We start from the raw sequence: 21,100 nt of genomic DNA, 5'->3' as shown, positions 1-21,100 counted from the left end.
CACTGCTTTTGAAGGTGTGAAGGAGAAAATAATAAACATTCCTTGGCTCCGGGAAAGTGTATGTGACAAATGGAAAACTGAAGCAATTGATACAGTAACTATCTAGTCTCCCAGTTGATTAATAAAAGGGTTGGGGAGAGGCTCTGGCAAGACGTGTAACGTAAATCCTGAGAAACCAGGTTGGTTCTGACCCAGAGCTCAAAACGTTCAAGACAAATGTTTACTCCAGGTGGAGTAAAGATGGATGGGCTGAGGTGGTCCAACTAGCTGTTGGAACCTTACTTGCCTGGAATGTCCTTGGAGTGTCACTGAGCCTGGGATTGTCCCTGGGCCTTAGAGTCTTTGTAAAGTAGTTCAGATTTCAAACCAGATAAAATCCTTGCACTTAAAACCACACAGGCTTCTGTGAATTCTCTGGATGAACCGAGAATTATAGCATTATCCTGTGCTGCAGATGAAAGCATGAGTCAAGTACTGTGATCTGGCCCCAAGTAGACCCAGGTGGGAAAGGCAAAAGGACATAACGGGCCTCTCCCGCTTTAAAGGAACCTCCCCCCCAACTTCAGCGGGTCCCCCTTCGGCCCTCCTCTGGCCGTGCCCCTCCCCTGAAAGCAGTTAAGCAAATGTGCACCCAGAGTTAAGTCTTCAGCCTTTCTAGCCTGTGTTCCATATAGGGCAGACCCCAGAACCCCCAGTCCAAATGGTTCTGAGACAGTGTCCGAGCCTGTGAGGGCCTCTTGCCTGCTCCGTCCGCCCACGGATGGCCTGTGCTGCCAGTGTGTGCTCCCACAGGCTGAGATTTGGCCAATGGATATCTTTTCAGGGCTGTGTGTGGAGTTTGCACATAAGGGCTGAGGTGACCACAAACATGCAGGTTTGGCCTTTCATGGTGTAAGAGGAGTAAGGTAATCCACTCCAGGCTGGAGACCAGGTTCTTCCATGGAACTTTGAGGAATCCAAGAATTCAAAATTTAAACCTTATCTTCCAGATCATTCTGAAGGTTCATGTGTCAGGGTAGCCAAAAAGAACACGTTTTATCTAAGAGACTGGTAGCTTGGTTTCTAACTGTTCACTGTTTGACACAGGAGATCTGGACCTTCCTTCGCATTCGTGCTCTGGGCTCTACAAACATAAATGGAACTGAGTGATTAACTTGGCATTACAGCACAAGAGAAAGTTGGTTGGTCAAGCATTTACCTTGACCTTCTTACCTGCACTAAGACCCCTTAACTTCCCTTGAACAAACTCAGAGCAACACAAGGTGTGTGCATATGACCGTTCACACTGATGTACAGACCTTATTGGTGGTGTTTTGTGCTTCGTAGAGTCAGGTGCTTTGCTAATGGTGCAGTTTTCACATGTGTGATGGCTGATGCCTGCTGAGTCCGTTTCACTGTGGTTACTTAGACACACTGTCTCTCAAAATAGTGATTCTGCCTAGTGTTCCACAGCTTCACTTGGATGGGAAATGTTCACATCCTAGCTTCAGTCCTCAAATTCCTGCCTATCAATTCTATCTTACACTAGTGGCAGCTGTTCAAGCAATATTACTGTGGGGATCCATTTGAGAGATTCTGTTTACACAGCTATTTAAGCACCAAGATAGGTTTTTTTTAAGTTTATGGATTTATTTTGAGAGAGAGAGAGAGAGAAGAGTGCATGTGTAGCAGAAGAGGAGAGAGAGAGAGAGAGGGAGAGAGAGAGAGAGAGAAGAGTGCATGTGTGAGCAGAGGAGGGGCAGAGAGAGAGGGAGAGAGAGAAAATTCCAAGCAGGCTCCGTGCTGTCAGATCATAGCCCAAAAGTGGGAGGTGGGCGTGGGAGGGTGGGGGTGGGGAGGAACAGGGCTTGATCTCAAGAACCATGAGATCATGACCTGAGCCCCTGAGCTGAGATCAAGAGTCAGATGCTTAATCGTCTGAGCCACCCAGGCACCCCTCCTAAGACAGGTTTTAATGGAGGTAAAAATTATCTAGATTATCTCACAAGTATAAACCTGTTGCTATAGTTTTCTTTGAGGGTGTGTCTGTTGTATCGATGCTTTAGTTATAGCCTAGTTAAATATTGTTACCCATAAATCAGTGCTATATAACACATCCTAAGTACTTTGGAAAGATTTTGGGTGGACTAAACCTGACTGAATGTTAAGATCCCAAAGGGTTTATTATTTTTCCCCTTAACAGTAATTCTAAGGTCTTTTCTCTTTATTTATAGAATTGAATGAATGGAAACAGCAGATGGCATTCAGTCCTTTGTGGCTCATCCAAGCAACTAAAACTTTCCTCAAAGCTCTAGCAAGGTGTTCATCTGAAGGAATGGCTAACTCACCTACGATAGAGGCCAGACTAAAGGGGTTGAAGTTAATGGGAGAACATTTGAGCCCCTATTTTACCTCTAAGCCATTTATATTCTTTTTTTAAAAAAAATATCAGGTGGCAAGCAATAGTGGTTAGACCAGTTGGCACCCAATGCTTTGGGGGTGATCTGCATGGTATAATTTATGATTTCTAGGACACCGACAAAGTTCCTTTGGCCTTAACTCGCTCACTTATGTGAATGAAACAGTGCTTGAAATTCCACAGAGTCATTATTTTAGATTAACGAATCTGTCTCTTTCTACACTTCAAAAAAGAATAAAAGAATGTGTCTGTAAAAACAGTGTACTTATATTAAGAATTTTTTTCTCAAGGAGTGTTTTAGGGCCCTGATGTGGCAGAAGATAAGATATAGTTGCTACAAAGGAGTACAAAAGGAGGCTGGGAAATAGAAATAATGTTCTTCTAAAGAAAACTCCCATATTTATTCAGTTATGACTGCCAGGCATTCTTTATTTTTTTAGTGTTTATTTTTGAGACAGACAGAGCATGAGTGGGGGAGGGGCAGAGAGAGAAGGAGACACAAAATCTGAAGCAGGCTCCAGGCTCCGAGCTGTCAGCACAGAGCCAGACACAGGGCTTGAACCCACGAACCGTGAGATCATGACCTGAGCCAAAGTTGGACTGAGCCAAAGTTGGATGCTTAACCATCTGAGCCACCCAGGCGCCCCTGCCAGGCATTCTTTAAGAGAGTATCTCATTTGTTTTTCAAACAACATTGTGGGGGCGCCTGGGTGGCTCAGTAGGTTAAATGTCTGACTTTAGCTCAGGTCATGATCTTGAGGTTCGTGAGTTCAAGCCCCGTGTCGGGCTCTGTGCTGACAGCTCAGAGCCTGGACCCTGTTTCTGATTCTGTGTCTCCCTCTCCCATTTGTGCTCTCTCTCTCAGAAATAAATAAACATTAAAAACAACAACAAACAAACAAAAACAACATTGTGATTTGGGAATGAGTATTCTTGTCCACGACAGGAAACAACCTAGGAATCCTTAAGTGGCTTGCCAAAGATCATATAGTGATAAGATGCAAGGAGGACTCAAATCTAAATTCTTTTGTTCTGAGTCATGCTCCCCCTACTGCACCTAGTATTTCCCAAGTCATGTTGTCCATCAGTGAATTTGTGATATTCTCTGTTGTGGATGATTATAGCTTCAATTAACCAAGCACCTTATAAGTATGATAAGCTCTTGGGCTCAGGAGCCAAGGGGTTTGGGGTTAAGTCTCAATTTCAGCAATTTACTGATTATATATTTTGGGGCAAATTATTTAAGCCCCTTGGATTGTATCTATAAATAAGGATAATAATGTTACTTATCTCATGCCGTTATTGTGAACATGATTGAGTGGCTACATGCAAAGATGTAAAGTGCTTAGAACAATTCCTAACACACAGTAGCTTCTCAATAACTTTTATTTATACATCAGTAAACTGGAAAGAAAAGTTGTCTTAGATCAAGAGCAAATAAACTAGTAAGGATGCTTGTTTATTTTATACCAGGGTTGTTCTATACTCTGCAGCGTGGTTAGGAGGGCACCTGCAAATCTGACAGAATCAATATTTAATACCCAGGATGGGTTCACATGTGGGTAGGGCTGAGATAATTCTTCATGCACAGAAAATAATTTCCAGGTTTTGAAAGCCACTGCCAGTCCAAAAGAGAGTCTGTGGACAATGGCCATGGCTGTAAGTGTCTGCCTTGGAAGTCTGTTTTCAAAAGGTAACAGTGTGGGGGATGAACCCTTAACTAGAACATTGACTGAGTGGCATGCATAAAAGGAAAGAGATGAGTAAGTCTGGGCAGACACTGGCATTAGGAGATGGTTGGCCAAAGGAAGAAGGCCTCACGCAAGGGGACCGCAATTTGCCTACTTTGTAATGTTTGTCTTAGGCTCAGTGCTGAGTCAGTGGAAACAACTCAGATTTACAGCTGTAAAAGAGATCTTTACAATGGCTCAGTCGGTTAAGCATTCCACTTCCGCTCAGGTCATGATCTCATGGTTCATGGGTTCAAGCCCGGCATCAGGCTCTATGCTGACAGATCAGAGCCTACTGCTCACACTCTGTCTCTCTCTCCCTCTCTCTCTCAAAAATAAATAACAGATGAGCACTGGGTGTTGTATGTAAGTGATGAATCATGGGAATCTACCCCCAAAACCAAGAGCACATTGTATTCACTGTATGTTAGCCAATTTTGCAATAAATTATATTTAAAAATAATAAATAAAAACATTTAAAATTTTTTTTAAAAGTTATTTTTATAATGTGCTTCCTTGTGTGGTGAGGATGATTCCTTCTTTCACTGTCTAATTTCCATTTTCCAGATGATGACATTGAAATCTAGAAAGATTAAATTAACAACACAAGGCCACAACAAATAAGTTGCTAAGACAGTGCTTGAACCTGGAGTCTTTTAATGGCCAAGCCCCTGGTTCTTTTCATTCCAGGAGGCTGCCTCTCAAAAGGCAATTGCTGAGTACTGGGTACTGGGAATGGAAGGGAAATGGAAATGTGGGATTGGCTATTTACATGAGTAGTAGATTCTACACTATTCCTTGATTTTGCTAGTGTATAAATCATCGTGGAAATGGCCTCTGTAACACCCCAGTATGGGCTTGGTTTTGTGAGTAAATACTACACTTCAAAAACATGCTCCCTAGTAATTATTTCATAGTGATTAATGTGATAAATTGGCTATGGAAGTTAAATATATCTCAGGAGACTGAAATTTGACCAGAGTCTCCCAAGATATTTTATTGCATGTTCATAAAATTTCATAAGCCCTGCAATTATGGCTTCTGACTAAGTCTCTCTGCAAAGGACAATGAAGTAATTAGAAATAGTGAAAAGTCTATTGCTCACAGTTCTTTGTAATTTTGGAATTGCAATCCCAGAAAAAAAATCCAAAGTTCAAATGAGCTAAGTCCAAGCCACATATTCAACCACAGCACTAGTCCAAGGTATAGTAAGTCCAGAGCAAGGATGAAGAATTTCAGTCTGGATGGAAACAATCAGATTCCTTTCTTCCCTTGAGAGTGGATGCATAATTAAAAATAGGACGTAATTACTGTTCTTTTGTGTTTGAAAGAAAATTCAGCAAGTGAAGGGCAGCTGGAAGAATTAAACCAAAGGTGAAGGCAACTTGCAACTTGGGAGGTAACTGCCACATGATTTATTTTGCACTGTAAATTAGGCACCAGATGAAGAGAATATTGGTACACATAATACGGAGCAGCAGATTCCTATAATAAGCAGCAGAGGATATTTTCATTTTTCAAATTATCATTACGTTAGTGAAAGGCAAAGATGATTTTAGCAAAAACATTCACTGAATTGTAAACCCCAAACTGAAATGAAGCTCACAAACTTGCTGGCCCCTCCCCCAATGGAAAACAACTTTTATTAAAACATGTGTATTTTTTTCATAACTTATAGTCTGCCTACTTCCGGAAAGGAATTGAAGCAAACTAATGCCAATCTAAAGACAAGGCAAACCAGAATTCAGGCAAAGTAAAGTTGTGTGTGTGTGTGTGTGTGTGTGTGTGTGTGTGTGTACAAACTAGTACACGTGTCCAGAAGAATTCTAAATCTTTATTTTTTTTAATGAAAGAATAAGAGAGCTGAACAACAATATCAGAATATTTTCTGAATCTAATTCCATCAAACGAATACATTGTTTTAATCTGTCATAACCCAGGGGTCAAATCACCACTGTCTGTCCTTAGGACGGCCTTTCATTTTTTATTTGAAGCTTTTAGTTCAGTTATGCTCTGTGATGTTAACTGCTAGTGCTCATAAAATTGTGTTTTCCTCCTTTCTCTGACACATTGCTAGACTACATTTCTCAAAGTTCCCGTATCAAGGTAGGGCTGGGGAACTGGTTCTTTACAATAGAGTGTGAACAGAAGTGATGTCTGCCACCTCTGAGCTGAGGAAGTTAAGACAGAGCAGTTGAGCCTTCCCTAAGCATCATCTTTTTCCTCGACCGCTGTCTGAATGCTGAAGGCAGTTCCTGGAGGCTCTCCAGCAGTTGTTCTCAAACTGGGGTCCACTGTGGACCACTAACATGCACATCACCTGGCAACTTGTTCAAGATGCATTCTGGGGACACACTGGAGACCTACTAAATCAAAAACTCTGGAGGTGGGGCCTGGCAATCCATGGATTAACAAACCCTCCAGAATACAGGCGATTCTGTCACACATCAGATTTGGGGACCACTGTGCTAGGCAGTAACAGGACTACAAGTTGAAAGACTCCTGAGTCGCTGGATGGCTGTATGGAGCAGAGACTCCTCTCCTGTCCCCCTTCCCACCTCATTGGACTACATCACAGGACAAACTTTTTATTGCATTAAGACTGGATCTTCAGGTTGCTTTCTACGGCAGTTGGCCTATTCTGACTGATACTGCTCCTTGCTCCTTCTTCTGTTCTTGTTCTTGATGAATGTAAAAGTTTTCTGCTTTTGGCCTAGCCACCGCAAATGCTATATGGGATGGTGAAGAAGGGATACACCACCCAGCTGATAAACATTGTTTCCCCCTGGGTTTTGCTATTTCATCCCTCTTTGAAATTTCATAGACTCCTCCCTCTGCCTAGATTGTTACCTACTGCTCACCTAGCAAACTACTATTCATCTCTCAAGCATCTCCACGTATATAAAGTCTCCTAGGAGCACTTCGTACAACATGGGAACCATCTTTCTACATACTCTTTCAGGATTTCTTGCCCTTTGAGGACCTGGGGTTCCTTAATAGGAGACAAGTTTATCAAACACCTAAATTTTGGCATAAAATTACGTAAGACACTCTCTGTTCCATAGACTTGAAAACTTTCAATTTTACCCTACATTTTTTTTTTCTGGTAAGTTTTCTCTCTTTTGGAGAAATGCTTTTCTCCCACATGAAACATATATTTGTACTGAATATGTGCTTTCATTCTTTCCAGTCATAGTCTTTCCCTAAAAGTTTTCTAAGTGGGTTTATTGGAATTTTTTTAATTGGTCTCAACGTTGTAAGGTTATCACCCTGAAGCTGTATGTTGCCACATTGACTCTCATATGGAGAAAGTCTGTTGTGAGACAGAAAGAGACACACTCTGAGATAAAGTGTCAGTTCTAAAAATATCCTAGCCCCTGGATCCAGTCACACATGAAGTTGGATTCACATCTCTGTGGCTTGGATACTTAGGTCGATAAACTTTCTTATTTTGTTTCAGATAGTTTGAGTTGAGTCTTTATTATAGGCTTTTAAAAGCTGCCATCTGCTTGGGGCTCCTGGGTGGCTCAGTCAGTTGAGCATCCAACTTTGGCTCAGGCCATGATCTCACAGTTTGTGGGTTTGAACCCCTCATCGGGCTCTGTGCTGACAGCTCAGAGCCTGGAGCCTGCTTCAGATTGTGGGTTTCCCTCTCTCTCTGACCCTCCCCTGCTCGTGTTCTGTCTCTCTCTCTCTCTCTCTCAAAAATAAACATAATAAAAAATAAAAGCTGCCAGCTGCTATGACTGTGGAAATCAATTAGTTCATTCCTGAAAATAGCGGATTACAATAAGCCTTGGGCTGAAGAAGGGAGAAAAGAGAACAAGAAATGTAGGATGAAGTGAAAAAAATAGATCTTTAATTCATGGCAGGGAGAGATAGGATAGAAAAATGTCAGATGAACGAAGAAAGCCATCTCAGGAAAGATATGGCAACACTTTCCAGACCTAATCATTTATTTAGGGACCTCATCATTTTTGTCTTTTTCTTATACATCTAAAGCATTTAAAAAAACTAAAAAAAATGTAGCCTCTTTCTAAGTAATAATGTCCACAAATCCATGATTTTGGATTGGAAGCATTGGCAGGTGGAGGAGAGAGAAAAATCAACTTCCTCATTCCATATCTTGAATTTAGCTAGTGTGAGAGTAGCTTTGCTGCTTCAGTTGTCAGCTTTAGTGAGGGCTACAAGGAGTTCAATAGACAGGCAACCCCCTGACTTATAGACAATATGGCTGCTGTGGCAATATCAATTATTTAAACATTGAAATGCTTCTGTGATAGCTGGAAAACATCCATTACTCTGAGCCCACAGTGTTCCAACACCCTGGTAACCCTGGTTACCTTGGCCTCTCCTTAGGACTCTCTAGACCACCCCATAATTCAGAAGGAAAGGGGGCACACCAGTACAGCAGGGAGCCTCTGGGATGTTGCAGAGGCCCTACAGCTAGCTCCCATTCATTCTTTCTTTCTTTTTTTTTAATTTACATCCAAATTAGTTAGCATATAGTGCAACAATGATTTCAGGAGTAGATTCCTTAGTGCCCCTTACCCATTTAGCCCATTCCCCCTCCTACAACCCCTCCAGTAACCCTCAGTTTGTTCTCCATATTTAAAAATCTCTTATGTTTCGTCCCCCTCCCTGTTTTTATATTATTTCTGTTTCCCTTCACTTATGTTCATCTGTTTTGTCTCTTAAAGTCCTCATATGAGTGAAGTCATATGATTTTTGTCTTTCTCTGACTGACTAATTTCACTTAGCCTAATACCCTCCAGTTCCATCCACGTAGTTGCAAATGGCAAGATTTCATTCTTTTTGATTGCCAAGTAATACTCCATTGTGTATGTATGTGTGTGTGTATATATATATATATATACACACATATATACATATTATACACACACACACACACACACATACCGTATCTTCTTTATCCATTCATCCATCAGTGGACATTTGGTCTCTTTCCATACATTGGCTATTGTTGATAGTGCTGCTATGAACATGGGGGTGCATATGTCTCTTTGAAACAGCCTACCTGTATCCCTTGGATAAATACCTAGTAGTGCAATTGCTGGGTGATAGGGTAGTTCTATTTTTAGCTTTTTGAGGAACCTCCATACTATTTTCCAGAGTGGCTGCACCAGTTTGCATTCCCACCAACAGGGCAAAAGAAATCCTCTTTCTGCACATCCTTGCCAACATCTGTTGTTGCCTGAGTTGTTAATGTTAGCCATTCTGACTGGTGTAAGGTGGTATCTCATTGTGGTTTTGATTTGTATTTCCCTGATGGTGAGTGATGTTGAGCATTTTTTTCATGTGTCGGTTGGCCATCTGGATGTCTTCTTTGGAGAAGTGTCTATTCATGTCTTTGGCCCATTTCTTCACTGGATTCTTTGTTTTTTGGGTGTTGAGTTTGATAAGTTCCTCATAGATTTTGGGTACTAACCCTTTATCTGATATGTCATTTGCAAATATCTTCTCCAATTCTGTAGGTTGCCTTTTGGTTTTGCTGATTGTTTCCTTCGCTGTGCAGAAAATTTCTATTTTGATGAGGTCCCAGTAGTTCATTTTTGCTTTTGTTTCCCTTGCCTCTGGAGACATGTTGAGTAAGAAGTTGCTGCGGCCAAGATCAAAGAGGTTTTTGCCTGCTTTCTCCTTGAGGATTTTGATGGCTTCCTGTCTTACATTGAGTTCTTTCATCTGTTTTGAGTTTATTTTTGTGTATGGTGTAAGAAAGTGGTCCAGGTTCATTCTTCTGTATGTTAGCTCCCATTTTGATGGGTTGGTGGCTTTGCCATCCTGTTGTGAAATAATTAAAAACACCTGAAGATACACCTCTATTGCTGTATGGATCACAATGGGTGGCACTTATTGCTTTATTTGTCTGTTTTTCTTTCCTGATCGTTATTCATCTAAGGATTAGAACTATATTATATTTGTCATTTTTTCCAGTGTCTAATATGAATGGTGTCTTCAAGCTGAAAAGAGGTGAGCAGACGGCCAAGAGCTAGAACATACATTGCTGGCCCTTTGGCAACCCATTAGCTGTGCTATAGAAAGACATTCATACCTGGGCTGGAGGCGATTGAATGCTGTGCTGAGAGCCTGGATTCTGGAGTTAGTCTACTTGAGTTTAAATCCTGGGTCTGTTTCTTACAAACGGAATGCTCTTGGGTAAGTTATGTGATCTCTCTGTGCCTTAGTTTCCTCATTTGTTAAATAGGAATAAGAACAAGACCTACTGTGTGGTGATGGTATGATGATTAAATGACTTAGTACATATAAAGCATGTGAATGGTGCCCGGCATATATAGCAAGCAATTTATATGTGTTAGCTATAATTACTGCTGCTACCTTATGGAGACGTGAGAACAGCTCCACGTAAAAGTCACTCTATTACTCCAAATCAGTGTTATGTCAACAATCCTACTGTTTCCCTGTGTATATGGGCATTCCACATACAGAGGTTGCGTGCTCAATTTTGGTTTGGAAATGCTGAATTAACCAAGATTAAATAAAGTTTGCTACTAGATATATTGACTAGATATATCTTTTAATCAATTGAAAAAAGGTGATTTGTACCATTAAACTTTTGTTATTGTTGAGAATACTTTTGGATTTTGACCACAATCCTTATGTAAAAATCATGGCTCTCTTAACTGAACTGGATTGATTAAAGGAGCCACAATATAGTAAAAAAAAAAAAAAAGGAGTCAGTAGGAGAGTTATGTGGGGGGATGGGTGAAATAGATGAAGGAAATTAAGAATACACTTATTGTGATGAACACTGAGAAATCTATAGAATTATTGAATCATTTTAATGTAACAACTGTATGCTAATTATACTTGAATAAAGAAAAACCCATCTGACACAGTTTTAAATAAACAAATAAATACACAAATACCAAAATAAAATAAAATAAAATAAAAAAATACTCAGTCCTAAGTGGCTTAGATGTGAAACAGGCAAGCAGCCCCTCTTGGCCTCTTTCCCCTAGACTTGTCTTACCATTCTGATGGTGAGAAAAGGCAAGGAAATACCAATCCTAAAGAACCCAAAATGTAAGAACCTTTCTCCCTTATGCTCAGAATGGCTCACCAAAGCCTCCTTTTCCTGTTCCCTGACTCCACCCTGGTCCTGCTGGTCCTTCTCATGCCAGAGTCTCCTCCTACATTGTAGTCCATCCCAGTCTCATCTTACCTACCAATGGATTTTCATTTTAATAAACATTTCAAAGAAAGACTCCATTAAAAACAGCTCCATCACATAGACACAAAGAATTTGACCATCTTGGCCAACTAACTTTAACTCTGGGAAGCAATGATGTGCTTGAACTTGACCCAACAAATTAGTAGCCCTTCTCATGTCTGGAGTCAGGAGAGGTAAAGGCTCAAGTGTGCCCTGAAATCTAGAACAGGTTTGTCAGTATTCAACATATGCTTATTGAATTAATGAAAGGATTAAAGATTAATATTTAGGTAAGATACAGGAGGCAAATGTCACAGTTTTTAGTAGTGCTCCTAACAGAGCTGACATTTCATAAATCCTATCAATATTAGAAATCATGAATTTTGGGGGGCACATGGGTGGCTTAGTTGGTTAGGCATCTACCTTTGGCTCATGTCATGATCTCAATCCATGAGTTTGAGCCCCACATCTGGCTCTGTGCTGTCAGCTCAGAGCCCGGAGCTTGCTTTGGATTCTGTGTCTCCCTCTCTCTCTGCCCGTTCCCCACTCACACGCACATGCTCTCTCTCTCTCTCTCACTCTCTCTCTCTCTCTCTCTCTCTCTCTCTCTCTCAAAAATAAACATTAAAAAAAAAAGTTTGTCTATCATCCTCACCTGTTCCCTCTAAAAAAAATCATGAATTTAAAGTTACTTAATCAAATACAATATTTTTTTACTTCAGCTTATAGAAGAATTTTAACCATTTGCTTTCTCCCTTTTGTCAATCTTTAGTAGTTCCATATGAAGGTTTGACTCTCTCATTTTGTATGTGTACATGTTATGTCCTAATTTGGCTATGAGATTTGATTGTGTTGCCTCTTATTAGCATCATCCTTCTCCCTTCAGTGAGTTCATGTCCCATTTCTCTCATTTGCTTATCCCTAAAGTTAATGTTATTGACAATCATTTTTTATCCTTTTCAAGAACTTTTTTTCAGGGCCCGTGAGGTCTGGACAATACCCACAGTGATCCCTGAAGACAGAGTGGTCAGGTGCACAGAACAAAGGGTATGTCTCTCTTGACTTTCATGTGTGAGTGACAGCTTGGCTGATAAAGTATTCCTGAATAAACCTTTCCCTGTCAGTGCTGTGAAGTAATCGCCCCATCATCTTCTGGCATTGTGTGTTACAACAGAGAAGTCTGAGAATTTCCTAACTTGGGCTTCTTTCAATGTAATCTTATTTTTATACTTGGAAGCTTGAAAAAGTCTTTCATTTTTCTTGAAATTTAAAGATTGTACCAGATTTTGGTTACTTTACTGTTATTGATTTTGATTAAGAAATAGTAAGCCTTTTCAATATCTGATTTCAGTTTTATTTTTTAATTCTGAAAAGTTTTTTCAATTATACCCTTGACTATCTGTCCAGATACCTTTTCCTTCCGAAATAGGTATTAATTTTAGTTAGAGTGCTATACTACTTTCCACATCTGTCATCTTCTCTTATATTATTGTTTCTTGTTATATGTCCTGTGTATATTCATGGAATCTATCAATTTACTGATATGTTTCTCCATAGGAATGCCTATACTATTTTTTTTTAAATTTTAGTTAATGTACAATGAAATATCGGTTTCAGGAGTAGAATTCAGTGATTAATAACTTACATACAACACTCAGTGCTCATCACAACAAGTGCCTTCCTTAGTGCCTATCATCCATCTAGCACATCCCCCACCGACCTCCCTCCATCAACCCATAGTTTGTTCTCTATCATTAAGTCTCTTGTCGTTTGTTTCCCTCTCTCTCTTCCCCCCCTTCCCATATGTTTGTCTGTTTTGTTTCTTAAATTCCACATTTGAGTGAAGTAATATGGTATTTGTCTTTCTCTGATTATTTCACTTAGCATAACACATTCTAGCTCTATCCATGTCACTGCAAATGGCAAGATTTCATTCTTTCTAATTGCCAAGTAATATTCCATTGTATGTATGTATGTGTGTGTGTGTGTGTGTGTGTGTGGGTATGTATAGATAGATAGATAGATAGATAGATATATGTATATACACACACACATATATATATATATATATATATATACCCCATGTTTTCTTTATCCATTCATCAGTTGATGGACATTTGGGCTCTCTCCATAATTTGGCTATTGTTGATAATGCTGCTATAAACATTAGGGTTCATGTATCCCTTCAAACCAGTATTTTTGTGTCCTTTGGGTCAGTATCTAATAGTGCAATTGCTGGGTGGTAGGGTAGTTCTTTTTTTTTTTTTTTTGTCTCACACATGTTGTTGAAGCTTACGCTATAGGGGGCCCTGTGGCTTCTGGCATATGTCCTTCCTGAGATAATATTTGTAGCTCAGGTTGGCTTCCAGTGATGCTGTGATTCTATTGATCACAAAGAGGAACACTCTCATTTCCATTTGTTTTGGCAATTGCTGAGGTTACTTGTCTCTTGGATGATTCTACACGTATTTTAATGAAAAGAACGACAGAGTTCTTAGGAACATTGATTCATTTCACCATTCCCAGTCAATTCCCAAATTGTATCTAAAGATGTATATATTTGTCATACACAGAAGAAATATGAATATAAAACATAAGTTCCCATTGCTGTGTATATCATTTTACAAATATACTCCTCCCCACACCCACTCCCAGAACAGACTAGAGTTAACTGTAGACATCTAGCATTCACGGATGTGAACTGCTTGTAGAAGATGGCAAACAAAAGTGTTAGTTGTCCAAGCTTATGTGATATGGCAATGTGCCCAAGAGGAAGTAGAATAAAATTATTTAGACTTTCCAAAACCTTCATATGATAATCTTTTTGAGAAATAACTGGAAAGTTTTGGTATTAAGTTTCTAGTGTTGATGCCTTTCAAAAACTGGCCATTTAAATGAAGCATATCTTTTCAGGGAACTTTAGAAATGCTAATGTGTTAAGGTAAAAGTATTAGGTAAGAGTCAAGGAAGCTTTCAGCAGGATGTGCTTTACTGGGCCAAAAAGTTGCCATGTAGCCCTGCCCTGAATCAGCAGAGACAACCTCAGGAACTTGTAAGACACACAGAACACTGAACCAAAGCACCGCCTGGACTTCAGAAACAAACGTTCCAAAGCCAGTGCATGTTTTCATTCCAGAGTGCTCCACTGAAGTTCTATTTTTGTTGAATATTTAAAATATCATGAGCAGAGTTGGTGCACAGCATGTGATGGATAGCTGCTGAACACACGCAAAAACAAGTCAAGCCAGTGAGACATTAGGTTAGGACTTTTATAGTTAATAGATACCAACTGGTCCTTCCAAGCATGGAGGAATGCTTTCTTCATTTCATTCACAAATTTGGCTATTGTTTAAAACTTGCTCTCTGGGCGCCTGGGTGGCTCAGTCAGTTGAGTGTCCAACTCTTGGTTTCGGCTCAGGTCATGATGTCACGGTTTGTAAGTTTAAGCCCCCCATCAGGCTCCATGCTGACAGTGCAGAACCTGCTTGAGATTCTGTCTCCCTTTCTCTCTGCCCCTCCTCCACTCACCCTCTCTGTCTCTTTCTCAAAAATAGATAAATAAACTTAAAAAAAACTTACTGTCACTTGGAGACTATTGTTCCTAGCACTCATTTATTGATCCATCCAATATGTCTTGAACATTCACTATGTAGTCCTCATGTGGGTGGCTGGGAATACAATGAAAAATAAGAATAAGGCAGAGTCTGTTCTTGACTCTGGCTTGTGAAATCTAGCTGTCTGCTCCTCCCCAGACTCTAGGCTCCTCAACACGGAGTTCATTGAGTTATGCCGGGGTTCCCCCTCCCTGCACTGCAGACTGGAAACTCTCCCAAGGCAGTAAGCTGGGCTCACTTGTTTGTCTCTCTTCTCTTGGGATCAATGCCCTTTAATGCCTGATGTCCAGTATCTCAAACACCAATGTGTCATCTATTTTGTTAATTCCATTTGGGTTGTTTTAGCCAAGAATGTGAGTCCAGATCTTGTTAGTTCATCTTCAGTGGAAGCAAATGTCTACTGTTGAATTTTGAGAGCTCTTTATATACTCTGGACACAATCACTTTGTTAAATATGTAATTTGCAAATATTTTCTCTCATTCTATAGTTTGTCTCTCTATTCTCTTAACAGTTTCTTTTGCAGATGAAAAGTTTAAAATTTTGATGTTCAATGTGGTGTCATATCAAAGAACTCTTTTCCTAATCCCTGGTCACAAATGTTTTCTCCTATGCATTTGCTGCCTTTAAATGTATTGTTTCTTTCACTCTATTTCAGTTGTGTGAATGGAAAAACTTAGTTTTTGTTGTTGAATTGTGTGATATCTTTCTCAAATCAGGCACCCATTCTGGGCTAGAGTCCTTGGGGATTTTGACACACCTGTAATTATTCTGAGTCTCCACTGGATGTCAATACTGCTCAAGGAAAAGCAGTTCAGACAGCATATTGGGTGTGTAAAAACAATCCACGCTTTGAAGAAGCATTACAGTGGAATAGTTAAGAAAAAAAAAAGGCTAGAAGAAGGGAAATACACATAGAGAAAAATCCCCTCTTCAGCCCTGTAATAAACGTCAGGCAAACTGGTAGAATACAGTGCTGGAATCTGTAGCAGTATTGAATCTCAAACTTGCAAGACTAAATTCTATTTTCCCTCTGGCTCTTTGGTTGCTGACTTATGCAAAACTGAAACCACACATTTGCTTGAATTATTTGGCTAATTGTCACAAGGCAGTTTATTGAACTGGGATTAGGGGTTTAATCTTTACTTGATTTTTTTTTGTTCACTTCCCAGACATGCACAGATTTCAGCAGCGATCAGGTAGAAAGGAATGACTTTGGTAAGAAAATGATCTGGGCCATTTGGGTTCATATCCAAGGATATAGAAAACTCAGGAAAGGAAAACAGGACCCAAAGAGTCAAGTGACCTTTGAGTTTTCTTTCCTAGTCTGTTCAAGGTCTGAAGCAAGATAAGAAAAACTTGATATAGATTGCTTTTCCCTCTTAATAATCAGCCGCAAAAAAAAAAAAAATACAATTTGAGGCATAAATACTTTAAGAATTGAGTTTTAGGTATTGTTTTTAGTACCCTCATACTGAAGCAGGTAATTATATATTCAATCATTAAGTCATATTTTTATAAAATTTTGTCTTTATATAAAATGACCAATTTTGAAAATTAGAGTAGAATATACAATATTTTGATTATATGTCCTGCAGGTGAAATGCAAGATTACAGAACTAATCAAATTCTTTTAGCAAGGAATTATGCCAGTGCAAATTTTATGAAATGTCTTAAATGTGCTATATGGATATATTCAACAAGGCTATTGATTTACAGGATATAAAAGTGAGCTTATACTTATCATCATCTGACTAGCATTGCTAGTATGATTAGCAATAGTAAAAATATTGAATAAACAACCATATATAAAGCAGATGGAATCTGTGAGTGAACAACTTAAAAATTTTCTAACATTTGAGAAAAGATACACAAACTATAGCTTAAGATATGGAGATAATCTGATTCAAGCAGAATTCTCTCTTAAAAGTAAGGAGCTGTTTTAATAACTATTATACAGTCAGATGTGAATGATAGAGCAAATCTAAGATTTTTAGTTTTTCCTAGGGTCTATGAGGTTTTTGTAATGATCTGTTTCCTGTGGGAGCCTAACTTCCCTATGGAGCTAAATAGCCAACAAACCTAATATTTGAATTGTGGTAAAATGGACTGCACTACAAATGGGTGCCCTAACATCTTGTGATTCTTGCAGTCAGCTGGTAGAATTTAACTGCATTCAGTTTTAATTTTCATATGGTGATAAGATTCTGTCCAAGCATGAATAATTTTTGGCCTGTTTCTCCACAATGTACAGCATGTCAGATTATTATAATCAAGTACATGCTTTGGCAACTGGCTTAAAGCTTTGCACTATTATTTATTGGCGGGGTCAGTAATTCTTGTGAGAAATGTGCAAATCAGCAGCATTTGTATTTATCACATTTGCTCATGTTAAATGAAAGGTGTAGAGTGTCTGCTTGTAATTCATGCGGTAGATTTTCCTATAGGCTGCTGGGATAAGATACAGAAAATTATGAAGGTGTAAATCATACTCCAACATGGTTGAAAGCTTTGTTCCAGATATGGTATTGGCACAAAACTAAAAATATTGGATTTATTTTCCATAAGTGCAGAGCCATGGTTTTCATATCCTTTATTTTAATGCCAAATTATAGCACTAGTATAATTTATTTCTGTTTTGCCATGATCTTGTGTTATAGTCCCATCTTTCAAATTTCCTATTCAAATTATTTTCTGGCTTGTCTTTGTCAAACCAGAGAAATTTCAAATCTGGAAGACTGCTGAAAATCTTTTGGATAACCACTTTAATATGTAGAAGTGAAATACAGCCATTATACAAGAGTAGAATATTGGAAGCAATACATTGGAATAAAAATAAAATAATTCAAACAGATTCTTAAATAGTAATCATTAGTCCCAGTGTGTCAAATTAAATCTGTGCATCATGAAATAGTATTTTTTCCATTTTCAATTAATTAAACCAAGCTTTAACTTGGGTGGCATAATAAATAATTTGCTGTATTTTTCATTTGTTTGGATAATGAATAACAATCATTGGATTTAATTAATAAATAATTTAATTAATAAAATTATTATTTTGGATTATTTGGATTAATGTTTTTGTGTTTCACAATACAAAACAAAGAATGAGTGGTGAGGAGAGAACCAGTCTCTCAATAAAAATAATTAAATGAATTAAAAAACCCAGATGATTCAAGAACAGACTTTTTTTTCAACTATTACTTGCTACTCAGGATTAATTTCATATGACCTCATTCAATGGTGGTATTTTCTTAGGTGGCTCAAAAATACTAACTTAAGATTCCACCATCAGAATCCTTCGGGTAGAAGAAAATGAACAAATATTTCCTTTTTTTTTTTTTTTAATTTCAGTAGCCTTGGTAAACTATGAAATGTAGAATTTAGAAATTTAGAATTTAGAGTAGCTGAGTCACTATTCCCAGTGTGTTCCTAGCGTGATCCACTCGAGCTCACAGTAGGTGTTCAATAAGTCAGTCACACTTACAAAATGAACAAATGAATTCTTTCACCTAGGGCATTGATATGTAGTGGCCCCAGGGGCTCTGCCAGGATGGCAGAGTTAAGTGTGGAAGCCAACTGTGGAAACGAAGCAGTAATAAAAGTGCTAGAGGTAAAGAATCTGTTACATCTTTATCCTCAAACTAGTAATTTATTTTAGAGGAAAGAATACATACCTACAACCTTTTATGTCCATTTCCAAAATCCATAAAGCTCAAAAACTGAAAACCTTTTCTCTAACTCATTTGAAGGTAAAACCAGACCTAACCTGACAGAGGCTATTTATGTTGTTTATTTATCCCACTTAGTATAAATATTCACGTATTTTGCTGCAGAATTTGATTACAGAGTCTTGCTTCTTACCCTGGTGGGAGGTTATATAATACACAGTTTATGAGCTTTAATACCTTTCTGAAACATACACAATTCTGAGCTTTAAAACATTTTAATGCCAAGGTTTGGGACAAGGGTTTGTGACCCTGTTATACGATTTGTGAATTATTGGGATACTTCCTGTTTATTTTCCTGTTTGTCAGTTATGCTCTCCTTACTGATGCACCACTTGAAACAACTTCTGTGCACAGGAGCTTCTCTTGCAGAGGGTACATGATATCCTTTCTGTTCACAGTATGAGTGTTTGACAGTGTGAATCACTGCCTCATCGGCAGCCATCAACCCTCACTATGACTCGGTTCTATGCGAATGCAGCTGTCTGTGCTTGGTTAACATGGGAAATCCCTAGTGCAAACTGTGGCCCGGAGGAGCACTCAACACATAAGCTGGCTCACTGTGACATGTCTGGGACCGTCAGAGATACTACATCATATATATGATCACACACACTGAATGATCAGTGTGTGGACTGTGCCCAGTTTTCTCCATGAAGCTGTATCAGAATAGAACCTATCATTTGGGCTTTCCTAGTTTCAGGCATTTCCCATAGGGAGATTTCAGAAAGAGAATCCAGCTACATATTTATCTTTGACCAAAGAATGGTCCTCCTGTGTCATCAAAGAAAGATTATCTGGATACGTAGGACTTTTCCATGAAAGTCAGGTCTGATAGATCTACTCCATGAGGAACAAATCTCAAGCTAGAATGCCTTCTCATCTGGCTTTATGTACATGACCTAATTGGCCCAGGTTAAAATGTAATCGGGACAGAGTAGGAGTAAAACTAAAATTAGTCAATTCTGTTCGTCATTACTAGTTCTGGCTATGGAATGGATGGGGAAGATTAAGGGTGTTTAATGCTCTAAATTTATCCAGGTAATCACTTTGCCTAACTCTACTAATGGTAGAGTTGCATTAAGACTTGGCAACCCAGAGAACTAGTATTTAAAACCCACAGATTAATCCAAACACAGAAGGAAGGGACTTTGTTGGCTTGCACTTGTTTCTTTTGTTTCTTTTTGATTCTGGATTTTGGGTTTTGGAAGGTCCAGAGAACACTAGTCTTATCTGGTTCCTCTGATGATATCTCTCTCCCTCTCTCCCCTACCCATCTTCCATTACCCTCTCCACCCTTCTCTCTGTATCTAGCTAATCATCTGTTCCTCATTGTAACTCTTTCTTTCCTTGACTGTGTATGTGTCAGTTTATCTGTCTGCTTTTCTCCCCCATACTGAGAGAGGATGGGAAAGGAGAGAAATGGGCATTTGCCATCCTTTAGTGAGACTTAGAAATATTACTGAAATTATTATTTATACCATTTGTATCCTTATAAAAGTAAAGACAATATAGCAAGGATGACAATTTTTAAATTTCACTTTGAGAGCCACTTAAACTAGAGATTATTCAGTTTATATGCTGTGAAAATGTGATGTGATTCATAAAGCATTTTTAATTCCTTGGGAGTTTTCAATTGAATTGAGGGGTGCTAATCCTTAATAATAAAATGAAATCTGCTTGTCTATTGACCATGAAATACATTTTCCTGAATCACCTAGTGTTAAATTTATTTAGATATTATGTCAAGAAAGGTTCTGAAAGTTTCATTTTAGGTTCTGAAGTTTCCTGTGGGAAATTTTCCCATCAAAATTCTAGTTTTGATATGCTAACTCATGTGACTATTTAATCTATTTAGAAAACAATTAACAAAATAAATAAAACTCCAGTGCCTGTAGAAAAGTGAATAAACACTTTCTGTTTATTCTGTCTGTTCTAATGTTTCTGAATGTTTGTGCTCTGAATCATATTGTGAAATATGTCAAGGACATTTTTGTTGTTGTTGTTTTGCCTTTCTGAGCATACTTTCAGCAAGAAACTAGAAGGTGAGATTGAAAATAGTTGTAGCGTGGCAGCTGTACTGAACTTGTCTCTTCCTGTGGTGTCTCTGGAGAGAACGGTAACTCCCAGCTGCTCACCTTAAAACAGCAGGAATAATGAGAAGCATGCTTTTTGTGAAGTTGAGGACCTTGGTGTCCCATGTTCTGGCCCAGGCTATTTGCCCTCCTCTGTCTTTCACCCATGACCCTGGAGGGCCCTACATTGCTTACCAAGGCTTCCGATGCTCCTGATGACTGCAGTGACCCTAGACCAAGGGTCACAAGCACAAAAGCATAGAGGTCCCAAGCAAAGGATGTGAATGAGCGAAGTGAACCTGCAGGGCTACAGGTCTGTACAAAAGGACAGGTGTCCACTGAGCTTTCAAACAGGACATGTGCAG

This window comes from Acinonyx jubatus, chromosome B4 (genome assembly GCF_027475565.1).
Source record: "Acinonyx jubatus isolate Ajub_Pintada_27869175 chromosome B4, VMU_Ajub_asm_v1.0, whole genome shotgun sequence".
NCBI lineage: Eukaryota > Metazoa > Chordata > Mammalia > Carnivora > Felidae > Acinonyx > Acinonyx jubatus.
Note: the sequence above shows the minus strand (reverse complement) of the source record.